At 42.8% G+C, this 17,089-nt stretch overlaps 1 protein-coding gene across 6 annotated transcripts in view; it reads left to right on the top strand.

The window, feature by feature from the left end:
• LOC107220150 overlaps positions 1-17,089 on the top strand; it is a 120,908-nt gene that overhangs the window by 29,635 nt on the left and 74,184 nt on the right. Inside the window, exon 2 of one of the 6 annotated variants that reach the window (XM_046734304.1) lies at positions 8,802-8,850. The exons of 4 other annotated variants lie outside the window; for them this stretch is intronic. The gene's annotated coding sequence lies outside the window, so the exon portion shown is untranslated. Of the gene's footprint in view, positions 1-8,801; positions 8,869-17,089 lie in introns of all 6 variants that reach the window. One more of the 6 variants, XM_046734308.1, reaches the window with a different exon arrangement.

Here is a 17,089-nt window from a genome sequence, read left to right as displayed (position 1 = left end):
CGAGACTTTCGGCACATCACTTGATTGGAAAAATGAGACAAGATTTGGTATTTCATATTCTAAGTTATACCGCGAGAGTTTGCATACGAAGGTTCGACAGCAAGTGGGCCATTAGGTTGAAAGATCTGGGTACATATTTGTATAAGAAAGTGTGGAACGCATCGGTGTCCTCAACACTGTACCTACTCCTAAGGCTCGATCATCATCTGTCGAATTGTTTAGCGACCGTAATGACACGTTGTCATAGGAGAAATCGAGGGCTTGTCGCTGAAGCGGACGTGAAGCGGTTCCTATTGTGCGTTTCTACCCAGGACTGCATAAATGAAAAACGTTGTACCTCGCGTCGAGCCCGGTATGAAAAATTTCACATATTCTCTATGAACAATGAAGATATTTATTTCAAAATTCGTTTCCCCGATGACATATTTTTCCTTATCAATGACACAAAAAAACGTAGTGGCGCTGAATTAATTAATATCCACGAGTATTTTAAACTATTGTTCGTGATCATGAGTACAAGCTGGACCCACTTATACAAATTTCCCCGTAAGAGGCTGAACCGTCTTATTCGTCCAATGTACATAAACTGGCACTTGGAACCACTTGGTGTCTTTTCTTTACTCTTTGGAACGAATTTCCCGGCACATGGCTTCGTTTTATAAATTATCCAAAGCTCTGCAGTTTCCACACAGAGTTTACACACATAATGTATGCATGCGTGGTGTTGCTTATACTTGCGAAATATACAACATCCATGCCTGTGGTATTTAAGAGCCTGCAATCTCTTACATAGATTGACAGTTGCAACGAAATTTGACATGACTCGTTGACATGAGTGATACAGGTGATTATTATAGCTCCTAAAGCAGCAAGGATCGTATTCGCAGTCCTTTGCCGCGTGACGCAACCGACGAATTTTCTGTAATCATGATAAACGCATGATTGTCTTAAATTTTTTCATCGATCATTATTTTCAATCACGCGTTGCAATTGATTGTGGACATTGTAGCTGTAATACGAGCCGGATCGACGGGTTCTTTCACGTCGCGCATATAAAATTGCACCGCCGTTTTCGCAACGTTGCGATGCAAATGCGCGGTGATGTTTGATTCAGGAATTCGTGTAGCGACATACCTAATGTATATTGCGAAAGAAAGAGTCTCTTCTTCGTCGATAACGAATTACCATTGCAAATTGTTATGCATATTATTATACACATTGTAAGCGCGGTTGAACGGCTTTGTTGAATCCATAATAATATCGTGTCATACAGACGAATGGGTCGGGTTCGATGATTCGACACTAAATCTCGGGGTATAAAACGCATCAGAAGTAAATTTGAATGTTGAACCTGCATCGCACGAGACACTTATAACATAACCGGCAGCACCGCCCCGTCACCTTTGTCGTTTGAGGTTTTAAAGGCGTTACGTAATCGGCTAGGGTCCCGTTCGCAGGTCAATATGACACACTTTCACATATCTAAAATAATAATAATGATAAATCAGTGTAACGCGGTGCGCGTAGAGAGACACTTGAGATCAACCAGCCGAACCGTTCCTCCGTCTACGTATCACAAAGCCTTGCGTCGCGTCGTCGGCCAGGGAAGCGAATTACGAGCGGTCAAACGAACGGGAATCTCCGAAATACCGGCCTCGCACGTTGAACGTTGGCTGAATCATCGAAGGGGTAAGAATGGAAGAACGAACACGATGAAAAGCCTCCATGTTGTGGCTTCTGATAACCCGGAAGCTATAAGTTTCTAATGTTGTACTTACATACAGTAGCGCGTCGTTCGATGCCACGTATAAATCGATGACGGAAAACGCGCTCCGAAGAATGACGAGAAAATAACGATCACGGCCGCGACACAAATCTGCTGCATCTAACGCTCGTGTATCTCGATAGTCATTAGCCACGGTTACGTACGCGACCGATAATGGCTAATGTCACACCGTGCGTCCGCGTTTTCTGCCGACTGCAGTAACAGCAGCAAGAGTATTGCGTTCACTGTCGAGGCTACACATGTATGGTATATACATGCGGTATCCGGCGTGTAACCCTCTGATCGGCAATAGCACGTGCCAATAACAATATTCTATCGTACGTATACCAGCCGTATATTCAATTGTATCGGTTATTCAACGCCAGATAGATTAACGCTCCAGTTGCCGAGAAATGTCAACCGCATTCTCCGCGTAAATCTGACAAGAGGGCACAACGCATACCTAGGTAAGACGGTATCAAATATTATAATAACCGGGAACTGGTGGGGCGTGTCCGCCATACACGATGCAGTCTCTGCTGCGCTATCGTTATTGCGATTTGTCAGTGAATTTTTATTATCTTTTTCTAGCCGTGCAGATATCTCGATTTATCCTGCTTCATTACCCTATCGCCCGGATGAAATTAATTAATTATCTTGAATGTATGTAATAATTATCGTCCCGCAGCGTACTGCGTCAACCGTACAGTTGATGTCAATGCGAACGAGCCGAGAATTATTACCCGGGTTCTGTATTTTAACTTATGAATCTCTCGGGACGCATGGACTTTACTACAGCCAAGGGCGTGCGTATGAATAGCGATTAATATAGTCAACCGTGTGGTGGAATTATCGCTGTCCGGTGTTCCCTTGGATTATTCTCACGTGACAATTTGACGAGGCTTTATATGCGGAGTGTCGTTGATATAACTACGTGTAGATATTGTAACGGATCGTCGCAAGGGAAAATTAATAATTCATGTAACATGTCTTGGAATTTATAACGACAGGCGTGTGTATTGCGTGCCGGGAAGACGTACAAGTTACGTTTTCACTTGATATTATATGCAACCGATGTACGAGAAGAATTCTTTGCTAGTCTCCATTTGTACTCGTCCTTTCGGTTAACCGATGCGACGGTATTACGCGATATAAGGTAGGTTCTAGGCGATGAACATGTTCAAATAAACGTTCGTATTATAGCCCGTAACGATTCCTCCGCGGGTCTTGTTTTAATTTAAAAATGATCGCCGCGTGGCGTGAAAATTTAATCACGATTCGATTCAATGTAAGGGTATATAAGTATATAGCCGATAAATATCCGGCTGCAAGTGTAATAATACCTTGGAAAGTATACACCGTCAATTCAAATTACGAGAACGATCGGTCAGAATTACATCCTGCGCTGTTACATGTGTGTAAAGAGAAAAATATCTCGAGAACTCGAACTAATTCATGAATATATAACAATAATTTACTAGCGTGCACAATCCACATGAGAGGCCCCGAGAGATCCCGAGATCCCGATCGTTGTTCGTACGCGGATTCTTGAAATTACTACGTATAGTACTGGATCACGTATTACAATTATCTGCGCGGGATCAGATTCTGAGAGCGTGAATAATAAACGTTGTTTATTCGTCGCTCGATCAGAAAAGTGGTTTTAGTTGTAAACGGGGATGCTCGTGTATCAAACACGAAAATTGTTTCGAGAATTGATTCGATTGAACGCGGAGAGCCTCGAGGGTATCGATAAGTGCGCGACACTGGCGCCAGGCTGTTGAGATCGTTCGGGATGCGTGTAATCCGTAATTTATCGAAGAATACGGTTACCGATCGTTTCTCGGGCGAAACGACCGCGAATAATCGGGACGCGAGCCCCTCTATATTATATCCTACCTAAACGCGTGAATCCACGTACAAACTACATCGGTATTTGCCTTGGAGTGTGTTTCCGTGCGCTCCAGCAGCACCAGCAGCCTCTATCGCTACGCGAGCTCGCGGTAATGATCGTTATTACTTAACAGGTCTCAGACCCAGCAGCCAGCAACCACCACCACCACCACCACCGGCATCGGCCAGGAGAACGAACTCGTGACCAATTTTACTCTCTCCACACTTCTTCTCATCCATTTCTAGTACCTACGGTACAGCGTGTCTAGACCACACATATCTAGGTCCCTCCACTACTGCCTCCTCTCGGTGTAACACACTTATCCTCTGGACTGTCGGGACCGTCGATTTTATGACCACATTTCAGCAAGTGCGAGGAACTGCAGCCATACGTGTGTTAATTAAAGTCAGATTTAAACTTGGGCATGAAGAGTGGTGTTGATAATTTGAATTCACTTGATACCTTGTCTTATATCATCATACGACGTCTCGAGGTCAAATTGTTTTTTAATTTAAAAAACATTTAATCCCTGAACAATGTCTAGGGACACGATGATTTTTTATAACTCATACCTTTGAATTCCTGAAGTACCTTGTCATCTTGCTCACTGAAATGTCAAAGGTAATCTATTGGGAAACAGACCTTGCATGCTTGTCACGCAGTTATCCCTGGATGTAGTACGTGGGGCCGAATTTGCAGTGTCATCGAGGATGAAAGAATGTCAACTTCCACCGGCACGGAAGAAGAGCCCTTTACCCATCCAATTCCATTGTCATAGTAAAAAAATAGGGAAGTATTATACGAGCGTGTAACGATCGTGTGGAGTTCGTCTGCGTCGACGGAAGTGGGTCACGTTGAGTGGTAGACGCTAGAACGTGGTTCACTTTTCGCACGGATCTGATAGAGCGAGTACAGGGAGAAAGTAATTGGCAACATGGCGATACTTCCGCTACGTGAAATTCAAGGTTGCGCTTCCATGCAACCGTCACGGTAGAGAATTTTTATTACCCTCGTGGTAATTCGGACAAGCAAACACGTGAGCTTGAAGCTCTGTACACGCTATTATTTATGGAGTTTACTTTTGTTCGACCATACCGTTTTCATCTGAAAGCATCACGCTTTTAGCTCGACCCACATAGGCGTTTTGAACCGCTATATTAGACGGTGAATGGAAAATTGCCTGGGAAAAGATTCAAACTCTTTTTCATTGAATGTAGGAGAATGGCAGGCCGAATCATTGGGAGAGGAATTTCTGAACGGTTAATTGCAGTTAACAAATCATCGGGAAGTACTTTCACTCTCTTACACTCGATTATGAAATTTTTCGAAAAGAACTTATCATAGAAAATCCGAATGGGGAAAAATTTCTGCAATTCTTCACGTGTGCGTGAATTAGTAGAGTATTTAAGAAGAATTCGGTAACATTTTTTCATAACCGCTAATAATGTTAATTGCAAAAGTGATACGTGTTACGTGCATAGTCTCACTTCACACTCCCCATATTCGTACTTTGACTTTTACCCCTCCAACCTAAGAGACTCTTCATTTCGTTACACTTGAGAATTTTTCGCACATCCTGTGAACACATTACTATCTTCTCTTATTCCCAGAACGCTGATCCTCCACTCCACATTCTGCACTGACGCTCCTCTCTACTCATCACGTCGTCACCAAGTTTGAAATAAACAATAGACATCGAACGGGTATTCTATTAATCAAACTCTACGTTCATTCAAGTGTCAACTTTCTTCAACTTCCCGGTTATTCTTAATCTCAGGATCGATACGTATATAATCGAATTTTGCGGTTTTCATTCCATGCAGTGTAGTTAGTTATTATCTTTATTTATCTTATATTATTAGTTATTATCATGGGTGACGTCATACGGTATCTTTATGGTCAGCCTATATTGTCTGCTTCAACTTTGTTCCGATAATGAAAAAAGATGCGCTCAAGTTATTCTTCCCTAAGCTACTAAAATATGATATTTTCCTGTTTATAAATAATTGTAACCTAGCAGATTTTTAAGCCTGTTGATTTGTACGGTTTAAACCTCGTATTTTAAAATCATTAGACCATAAAATGCGAAGCTTTACCGACCCTGACTTAGAAGAAACATCGTGCCCTTGAATACTGGGATAAAAACTGCATCCGTTGAGAAAATTTTGTAATACAGCTTCATAAGGTTTTAGGTTATTGGGTACTTGATTTACAGGAAAGTGAGTGAACCGTCTCGGCGACGGCTTTGTGCGTTTCGGGTCGCCGGGTAATGGGGTTCAGTTATCCGGTCTAGTTGTGCGGAACTTGTGTTTCAGGAAAAGTAATCGGTCAAATACGGTATCGGAAAGATGGAATCGAATTGCGAAGTCAGAAGGCACGCTCATGCGTGCTCCACGGTGTACGTGAGAGGCAACGCGAACCGGAAAGGAAGGGTTGGAATAATGGGCGTTGTCATTCACGTTGGCTTGCTCGGATTTCTTTTCACTCTGATCGATTTATCGGTCGATTCATGATTGGATCGACGTTCCGATCGATAAAAAACCTCATGCATGTTACAAAGTCTGCGCTCCGACGCGACGTCAGGGTCGGAGATTGAGGACCTCCCGTTGGGCGAACCACTCAAATGTATCGTATATGGGAGCAGAAAGAGTCGTTGTAATCGGGTTCGGGTTATGCCGATCGGAATTTAACGGCCGTGTAGGCGACAGTGAAAGCAGCGCTTACTTAATACCTACATCACCGTACAGCAAAAAGTCACCAACCATACAAACAACAAAGGCTGCAGGCCGGCTCTCAGCCGCGCCATGGCTGCGACTCGATCCGGACCAGTCAAGTTCTGACCTCAAACACATTACGTTTAAGATAGGAATAATCGATAACAATCGAAAGTTGTTTTCCTCGAGGAAATCAAATATAGTAGCCAAGTTTGGTCCGGCGTTGTCCGAACAATGAAGTAACATTTCACGTTGTATCAGTGTGCTTGTTTGATCTACCAAATTGAATTGTTACCTAGTGACTTGGGCGGTGTTGATGCGATGATACATTGAAAACTTCAAGGTGCATCCGCTCAGCCTTGACATTAGTACAGTTTGAAGAATTTCTTTCTCTACCTACGCATCGTTGCGTAATGTGAAACTAGACGTTTCACATATTATACGCTTAAAGGTTAGCCGAGTTTTGAGGATTTGAAGGATGGTAATTGTATCACCAGCATGATCCTGAGATACGAAGGGCAGGCGAATACGCACTCGACGAGCGTCGAGTCGGGACGAGTCCGGTAGCAAAAAAATTTTCACAAACTTGATCTTATAACTGAAGAGGCTCGCCGTGGAACGCGATTGAAAAGAACAAGTGACAAACGTAAATACTTCTCTCTTAGCAGGGAGGAGAGATGAGTTGGTTGGTAGCCAGCCATCCAGCCAGCCAGGCAAGCCAGCCCAGCCAGCCTTAAGGTTCGTTCATAACTTACGAAGGCTGATCATCGTCCGAGTCGACGTGGCTCTCAGCGGGGACCAACCAGGCCCAAGAGAGACCCGGAGTCCCGGACCCGTAACACTGGTCCAGCTATGAGGCTGAGTAGCCTGACGGTCGCCCCATGTATGGCAGCTTGTTTTATACGGTTGGCGTTGCATCTCGATGCACGCTGAAGCAGGGGCCAGTTCGCAGCCAGTCGACTGCACTTGGTACCAAACACGCGATCCAGAGGCTCGTTTCGATATCTCAAAGCTTCGTCGGTTCTAATAATTTTCCATGTCAGAACGACGTGTCCCTATCCGGGTTTCGTACGTATGTCCGTGCATACAATGCTCCTTGGCGAGTCATCGCACGATACGTCGCGGGGGGTTCTTCTTACTCTCGTTGCGCTCCTCGGCGCGTTGAGACGAAAATACGCGGCATCCTTTCGTCTATGCTGCAGGCGCCAGGAGGAGTAAACTGCATTTTGTTCCCTCTCGGTAGTCTGTACCGCATGCAGTCGCTCAGCCTTGTTCAAATCACGTTACCCCGAGCTGGTCAGTTTGAAAGTAGAAAATTCCAGACGGACTGCGTTACTTTGTCCTTGTGGGCTTGGCGCGTTTCCAGTCTCCTCCGCGTCCACAAAAATGCATTACTTTCCACGTAAGCAATCACGACTGCTCGTTCTCTCTCGTAAATTTAAAAACTCTAGCCTCTTCGCAGCATCACCGGCAGTAGCACTCTCTCTCTCCCTCGCATAGCGCCGTTGACGTTTATATCACTACCATAAACCATTCGGTATGCAAGCTCGACAGCTGACAGCCACGGCTTTATACCATTATAATTAGGATGTGCCAGTTGGTATGACTGTTGGAACTTGCAGCTTCTGTCTAGCTGGGTTTCCTTGTTAGTTGCGTACCGCTAGGTTTATGACTGAAACTCAATCAGAGGCGAGATACTCTCTTCTTATACACCTTTGAAAGTCCTTTCGACGATTTCTCTCTCATTCTCTGCCTCGACGCAGGGGCTTCTACTTTGGCATGCCTGGATTTGCCAGTAATGGCATTCCTCTACGAGGTCCAGGTCCGCACCCTGACCTTACTGGCCATATCAGGCTGCTCCCGGCCGTCGTTCGGTTTTTTTCATACTCGTTATGTCCTTAGTTTGTCACTCTTTGGCGCGTAAGCCGCATACCTGATACCGTAATTGTTATACGGGACAGATGAAACACCCTGCCAAGAAAACCTACGTGTGGAATACGCGGCTGACAGTGAACCGATTCAACCTTTAATACGTTCTGTCAGTCCGTATCTTTCCTACACTCGACGAAGGTGAAGGTGAAAATAAGTACAGTGACAAGAGTTTCAGAGATCGATCATTGTTACTGCTACACGACGCGCGATTAACTTTCATCGGTTATTCCATTATCATTCAAATAATCATTCCAATAGTCGAGATATTCGTATTACACAAGCATAAAATAACTCGGTTTGTTACAGCGCACAGTACGTGACGCATCGCGTTGGCCTTAATTGATCAAGGCATTCGACTCCGTGGTACAAAAAATATTTCAAAGTCTCTTTACAGGCTTATTGTTAGTTAATGATGATAACCCAGTAATAACGATATGCGATACATGTAATATTACGTGTCCCTGGCTACATATAACGTGTGTTTCTCTTTTTGCAGGTAAGCAGAACTGCTCGAACTTTTTGGGTCCACCTATACAATGTCGAAGGTGAGGCGAGGGCTATGCGTGAGTAGAAATCGAATAAACACTCCGTCGAATGTTCCACGTCATTCCTTCAAAGCGTAACGAATTTTTACAGCGTGACCTAAGATCGCCGAACGATTTTGTTCATATTCTATTCCCGGACTATCGAAACGATGCGATCGGAATTTGGTGCTTCTCATTCCGTAACTCTTCGTGTATAGGATATGTACCTGTCCAACTTCAGCAGCTACGGGATGAGCTATAGATCTCTCGTGTAGATATTCCTCGTTAACTCAACAAATAAATCATTATTCCAGGCTACCGTACACCCGCGGGTTCGATCAGTGCAGAATGTACTGCGAATCTAGCCGCGGTTACGTATCGCAATACGCGTAGAACCAAACGGAGGAAGAGGGTGAACCGTTCAAGGTGAAGCGGCAAATAGGCTCCGCAGTGATTATTAATCGAGCCAAGGTTTTTCATCGTGTCTTGTTCTCTCTCTCTCTCTCTCTCCCTCTTTCACTTACATCTTGCTCCGGGTTATGCAATAAATAATCACACTTGCAATTAAAATAATTCTTAACAATCCATCATAGAGTAAATGATAAAAATCTTTCCACGTAGGTATATATGTAAGTGTAACGAACCTTGAACCAGTCGTCAGTAAGGGTTGCCAACGCGCCTGCGGTTCAGAAAACTTCGAAACCTTGGATCCTGCGACAAGTAAAATCCATCGGTCAGCCTCTCGGCGTTTTTTCCGATGCTTCTTCACCTGATCGAGGAGTCGGAGTCTCGAAGGACGAGCGAGATCGCGTCATCTTCGGCGCTAGTTACTCTGGCGAAAGAGATGGTCCACGTGGCATTGGACGAAACGTGTTTGCTTCACTATCTCGCATAAATATAATCGTCATCCTTGTTCTATGCGTATACACCTAAGCATCCTCGGCAGTGACGTCACGGCGACAGGACCGACAAGGATGCGACCGAGTTCAATAGCGGAGTGAATTATTTGCGGTGCTGTATTGTCGGCTCGCATTGCAGACTGCAGTCAACCCTCTGCCCGCGTACGTATTCCAATTCACCCGGAAATGAAAGGACTCGTCGTGACGTCGTCGCACGACTCGGTGCAAAATCAATAATGAGCGATTTTTCACCCGTATTAATGCGTCAGCGGCCTCGAACATGTACAAGCCACGATTTGAATGTACCCCTTGACCTTCCAAAATCCGCAATGATGATCATTCAGGCATAATTTATACATGTATTCCGCGAAATAATTATTTTGCAAGATTAACCCGACGCGACGCTTACAGCTTTGCTCAGCAATACGACAAAACCGAGTTTTAATTGCTCAATGAAGTACGCTGACGGTGCACAGATCCTCATTGCGACTCTTCGGTATGTCATGGCAATAATTGCAACTTGGCTTGTTTTGAGAAATCTGACCTGATTACTCGCGATTCGTTATACATACATATATATATATATAATTATATGAGAGCTTAAGAGCGTTGTTTATTTTAAACTTGCATGCGTGTGCTCGTTAAAACAAGATTGTACACACACTTGCTTGTGGACGTAGTTTTTTAGACTATCTGTTGAAGGATCCGGCGGGTTATACGAGAGAAATCTGGATTCACAGAATATTTACGGCACAGTTAAAACGTTGAGATGTTTGGTGAGAATCTTGCGCTGAAATATTTGACTTAAAGGCACACTGGATGTAGAGGCTGGTAACCGAACTACTCTGGCCGTAGCTCGAACATTGATAATTATAATCCAACGTCGTCAACTTTTTACCGTTTCTGTTATATTTGCTATTTATTTTCATCCGTATTTTTCTTCTCTTCATTCATTTTTGTATACGGAAAATAGAGTATATACATACATATACATATATATGGGTATTTTTTTTTCCAGCATAAAACGTTTGAAGCGTGTAACATTGGTATAATTGCGGCTGAGGTCCGCCTTCGTTTTTGCTCAATGAGATCATCTTCGTTGCTCTTTCTATCGTATTTCTTTCGTCCATTTTCTATTTCTTTTTGCTTTCTGTCCACCTTCACCAACTGATTTTTTTTTAGGACCGCGTTATCGATGCGATCAATTATAGAAATCATACATACATACATGCGTACGTACATTCATACATACATACTTGTATTGTGATGTCATAGTTATAACTAAGCAAAAACTTTTGTTCGTACCCTATACAGTTTTGGTCAAATATCGGATCACCCGCTCAATATTACGTGTGGTTAATTAAGGCGAAACAAGCATTGTCAATTCAAGAATGAGGGAGATATCGCGGACAAAAAATCAATCAATAATGTTAAACTTAAGTGCTCCGAGTGCAGAGCGAGTTAATTATTTTAAATCACTTCCCGCGACGCTATATATATATATATGTGTGTGTGTGTGTGTGTATGCATGAGCAAAAATTGCAAAGCAAGATTATTTTGAGGGTATTTAAGCTTTTTGCCTCAGACGATCTGATCGCTACAGACCGACGGCTTGTAATAATGCGAGGCCTTGTAGACGATGATGGGTTTTTTTTTTGTAAAAAACCGTAAAAATAAGAAAAAATTTCGAGAAATACGAAACGCGTTGAATCGCTCTCGCTGTTCCAACTGTATCTCGAATTTACACGGAGGCATTCTCGTATCGACGGCCATGCACTCAACTTGACCATCGTGCGCGGGTACCTATAATACCAGAGTTACCAGAGAGGTATCACTAGCGATAATCCTTCCGGATTCTGATTGTCGCCTTGTCCGTTTTGTAAACAAAGAAAAGGTTTTAGAGGAGAATGTGCAGGTAAGGTTGCCGAGGTAAAAATACATCGCTTATACGTATGTATGCTAATCGGTTCCGGTAAACGAATAAGGCAACTCACACCCGGCACTTTTCGTTCGGGATTGACACAAAGGTTATGTCAGTTGAGTAAGTGGTACCTACTATTCCCCTTGATATCGGCGTAACGGCTTTAAATAGATATCCGCACAGTCTCGTAAACTTATTTACCTATTTGGAACAGTGCGGAGTCCAACGCTGCACGGACACCTAAGGTAAGTGTATCAGTTATTTGCACGTTTAGACCCAATTATTGATCCTTTTATTTTAGAAAATTACAAATTCACGGCACAAATGATGAATTTCTCGATGGCTACAACCAATCGCTAGATGATTGGACACTACAAATTAATTTTTTGGTCATTTTAGAACTAAGGATCAAACGAATCATTAATTGGGACAGGGTGAATAACTGGTACACTTATCTTGGTTTTGCCTTGCTTTTGTTACTTTTTGTGTTTTTCCCCCGAGATGGGGGCGAGCTTACGCTTTGTCAATTTATTCGAATTTCTAAAGTTTCTAATTTACATTGATCAGTCGTCGCGATCAGCATCCTATGTTTACGAATACCTATAAAAATCTTTCGAAAACATCGAAATATCGGATCGCTTTCTTTTCTCGGATCCGTTTGATGTGCGTGTATATTTTTTTCTGTCTCGTTAGTTTATTCGTTTATTCATTTTTAATTTTTGCCATATATTTACCTATCGTGAACCGTTTCGCCGATTTCATTCTGATTATGAGGTTGTTTTTGAACAAGTCGTCTTTCTCGTGAAACTGGCTTGGCTTTCTAACAAGATTGCGGAAATGCATAATGTATACGTACATAATAAAACTTTCAAAATATATACGATGGGAAGGTTTTCTTATCTGGCTTCTTTTTTTTTCGCATATAATGGCATCGATTTTGCCAGATTTTTTTACTTTTTTTTTTTTTTTTTTATCAACCAGGCACTCGAGTCGGTCAAAACTGTGTTTATTCGTGAATCAAATTTTAGGTTTTCAATTTGTTTTAACAAGCTCAAGATCGAACGATAAATAGGCGCTATCTGATATATCCTCTACCGTTTTCTGTTTTATATTATGGCTCTTATTATATGACGTGTCGCCTTGCTGGAGCAGCCAGGTCAGAGAGAAAAAATAACAAACAAATAAACATATAAATGAATAAATAAAATAAAAATAAAAATACGAGATCTAGTCGATGTTCGCACATAGATGTGGACAGGCGACCAAAGCTGTGCCGCCCGGATGAATAAAACTGGATTTTAACGGTCCCCTCGAGTCGCTGAAGCCACCGCTACTAACCTCAAACCTAATTTGTATTCCTCGGCCAAGCACCGGTTAGGGAGAAATCGAAAATGTCAGTGCGCGCTGAACTTGGCCGCGAAGCCTACATCGCGTTTTGAGGCCTCGGCTTGACCGGTCTTCGAATGACTCTTGGCATTGCCTCGCCGTGCAGCATCGCGTCGTTTCAATGTGCAGCCGATTTTTCGTCGACCGGTTTTTACTTACATCTTTCTTTCTTTATCCCCTCCTTATTCGGCCGACACTTAATTGTCGAATTAATTTATTTCGACCAGGTTCTTTCTCGCTAATTGTCTACCCTACCTGCAACGTCAAACGGTAATTAAGATTTACTGTGCCAAAGCGATCGCTTTCGTCGAGTGAAACTTTACGCGGGATTTTACAAGCTCGTCCCGTTTTCAGCATCTTACTGGGAATCGGGCTCGATTTCAAATCGATATGAGACCCGCAATTTTCTGTTGTTTGTCTCTTACTATCATTCTTTATACAAATTTTGATTTAAAAAAAGAACTCAGCTTCTGAAAAGAAGCACATCTCTTGCGAATGGTAGATCATGAATGCCCGCGCAGTTTCCGAAACGAATTTGAATACATTGAATTGGTGACTCCGTACAATTGCCTGTACGAAAGTTTTGCCGGACGGGCACGTGTTGAACTTTGCTTTTAGCAAACCGCATTATCTAAACTGTAATCGTAAAATAAATGTAGTCTCGTTTCGTATATATTAGCGAATCCAGAATTTCAAATCCTGTTGAAAAAGCTTTGCTATGCGAGTGTAACAAAGTTGTTGTAAAATGATTGAGCAATTTCCGAGGCTGCGGTAATATAATTACGGAGCTCCACAGTCGCGTCGCGTAACGAGAGGCTAGAAAAATGAGCGGAAATCGCTCTATTAGTTTTAATATACCGCAAAATGGCGGAATGACACTTTCTTAGTGGCTTATTTGCGATCCGCATCCGTTAGCCCTCGACAACGCTGCGCGGGGCTCGCGTGTATCTTTATGACTCGACGAATAGTCTTTAAGCCCTTATCTTCCTCGGGGATCTTAATATGTCAGCGCGGCGTGGAAGGAGGAAGAAAGGTGCCCTGGACGTAGTTCCCAACCAGGAGTCGTCGCAGCAGGGTACGCAAAGCGACGCTGCAAGCGTCGTTGACGTTGATTTTTTTCCCTATAACCGAGATATAATTCCACCGGTTCCTTGTCCCTCCCTTTCTCTCTCTCTCTCCCTCTCTCTCTCTCTCTCTCTCTCTCTCTCTCTCTCTCTCTCTCTCTCTCTCTCTTTCTCTCTGTTTCGCCGGTTATCTTTTAGCCTGTTCTTCCACCGAGTCCGACGGGCCAACGCTTGGACGTCTAACGCTGGCTGCAGAGATCTCGATGTTTCATCTCCGGCAAAACGTGACTCTGTGCATCGCACTGTCCGCTCGAATCTGATACCGCCATTCCCAGACAGAGATACTCTAAGAATGATTCGGACATTCATAACGAGCGGTGGAATGGAATGGTAACGATGCCACGGAAGCTCTTTCCTGCATCTTAACCTCCAGTCACGACGCTCGAGCAACACCTTTGGATCCAATTATGTCAACTATTATCAGCTCACTTAATCGTGACAATTGTTCTATTATTCACGATCCTCTTCGCTCTCTCCATGCTTATATATGTATATATTAAAGTCGAGGACGAGTAAATTCGAACCTTTCGCCCGAATGGAAAAGCCTGGTCTTTGCATCTGCAGGTGACTAACTGTTACACGAAAGAAACGGCGGTTTTATACATCTCCGATGAATATCGATTGTGAATGCAACCGATGCGCGTCTGGCAGTAAGTGAAAGAATTCTTTTCACCGTGCTTGAGGATTATCTGCTTGGTTTATGTTATGCCTGAAGATTTTTTCCAATCATTCAAGAAGATCCGGTTTTCCGATAATCATAATCCAAATCTTGTTTTAGTATACATGTACTTATATATGCATTGGCATCAACGACGAATGTATAGATTTTTTCTTCTTCTTCCTCTTCCTTCTTACCGTTATTTCTCAACTGGCCTTACAAATTTCACACATACAAACACTAGCTCGAGAAAACTCGTCGAAGATAACTGTCAATTCGAACAATTTGACCTATTTACTAGAATATTTCCAGGTCAATAGGGCCACTTGTTTTTATTTTTTCATTTCTCTTTTTTTTCTCTTATCATCATATTCATGGTCGTCGAAAAGACTCGAGTGTCTTGTGTCGGGTGTAGATTGTCTCCGGCAACAAACATATTGGGCAATACTATTGCGCGTGGCTAATCGGTTTCTATACCACTATGGGACGATTTAGATTTGTAGTTTAAAGGACTCTGTGGTCAATAAATTATAAGGGATTTAATCATTTTCGCGGTAAACTCGGTCGACTGAATTTTAACGTTTCGACACCATTACCCCATTACATTTATATAGATCGAGGTAATTATACGAGTACAACCACAGAGTATAGAACTGTTTGGAAAAGTTTCACCGCAAGCTCCTTTAAACCGATGAACGGGAAAAAGGTGTGCCAAATCAGGTGATGCGTTTTTCGTAATTTTATGACTACCCTGCGAGCAGCTTTAACGAAGCACGTGTCAAAAGTTGGTGAATGAAATAAATTAAAAAAAAAAAACACAAAACGTGCCGCTCCGTTTGGAACAGCAATAAGCTTCCGGGTGTTTGCTAGTCCAGGAGCCAACAATGGATGCGAGGCATTGCCCTGTTTACAGAAGTGCGCAAACGCAGGCAGGTAATGTAAGGTTCCATTGTGGACACCCAGCTGTGTTCTAGCTAATGGATTATTTAACTTTCATCACTCGTCTCCTGGCTTATCAAGCTGATCACTGCGGTGCGCCCGCTACAAATATCCACGTAGAGAAAAAAGAATATACCTACGGTGTTGTACAAAGAAAGCTCGTGTACGTTATACATCATGCGTATTGTAACTATCGATCATACATGTATATTGTATGCATGCATGTGTGTGTGTGTGTATGTTCGTCTACTCGCTACATAGAGGCGGAAGAAAAATCGTGATAAGAAATATATGGCAACTGAGAGGAAACCGGCGTGCGGCGTTTGTACACCATGTAACATCCTCATGCCCATGTACAAATGGTAAATAATGTGAGTACCTGCGTACGCGTTGTATATGTATAGCCACATGTATACATCCGTATGCAATTATACGTATTGTAGGCGTTGGTGACTCTTGAGGTCGTCGCCTTTACCGGGTGTCAAGTTCATTGTTCAATCTTATAGACGTCTAGAAAAGCTTGCTCACGCACCGTTCGTAAGCCGTAAACTCGCATTTCTAGCGGCTCTCGGTGTTTCAAAGGATTGCGCAAGTTCCCGTAATAGCCCGTCAAATCCCACGTGAAACCAACTCTAAGCGACACGCCGTCTCTTCTAATAGTTAAACAATAAACAAACGGTTGTCGATTAGTCAAGCTCTATAGTCGCTTACGGGGAGGTTTGTATAGCTTACACGTTAGACACGTGTATTTCACTTGCCAATGAGGAACTGTAGCCTTTTGTACGTCACTCTGGGTACAGAGATGCACGGTGCAACTTACATCCGTATCCTTAAGCGTAGATGATATCGAGGGTGTATTTGTAATGCTCAAATTCGTTTTGCTACGGGCTTGGTGCGATTGTTTTTATTCTAATACAATAATGTTTGTATATATATCCGCGATGAAAAACCTCCGGTCAATAACCTGAGCAGGGAAGAGGGAGAAATGGGGGGGTGATGAAACAGTACGAAGATAGAAGAAAGAAAACAATGGCTGTGAGAAAAAAATTTAATTAAGAATAGTTGAAAATAGATCGATCGTAGAGATAGCATCGTAAGTACGTACGTATCTAGGCAGGTTACATAGCGTTGATAATCAGTAAAAACGCGATAAAATTCAGTATAATTGAAGTCTGGCCGAGTATAAGTTATCGTGTATGACGATGTGTTATTCTTAAATTTAGCCATGTTTTTATATCTATGTCTTGAAATCGCCCATTTAATACATACTTGTGATTATACAATTATTGGGTAATATAAAATGTACGTTAAGAATAAACAAAAAAAACGTTAA

Source organism: Neodiprion lecontei, chromosome 1, assembly GCF_021901455.1.
Source record: "Neodiprion lecontei isolate iyNeoLeco1 chromosome 1, iyNeoLeco1.1, whole genome shotgun sequence".
Lineage (NCBI taxonomy): Eukaryota > Metazoa > Arthropoda > Insecta > Hymenoptera > Diprionidae > Neodiprion > Neodiprion lecontei.
The sequence above is the reverse complement of the archived record's forward strand: the minus strand, read 5'-3'. Positions and strand labels throughout refer to the sequence as shown.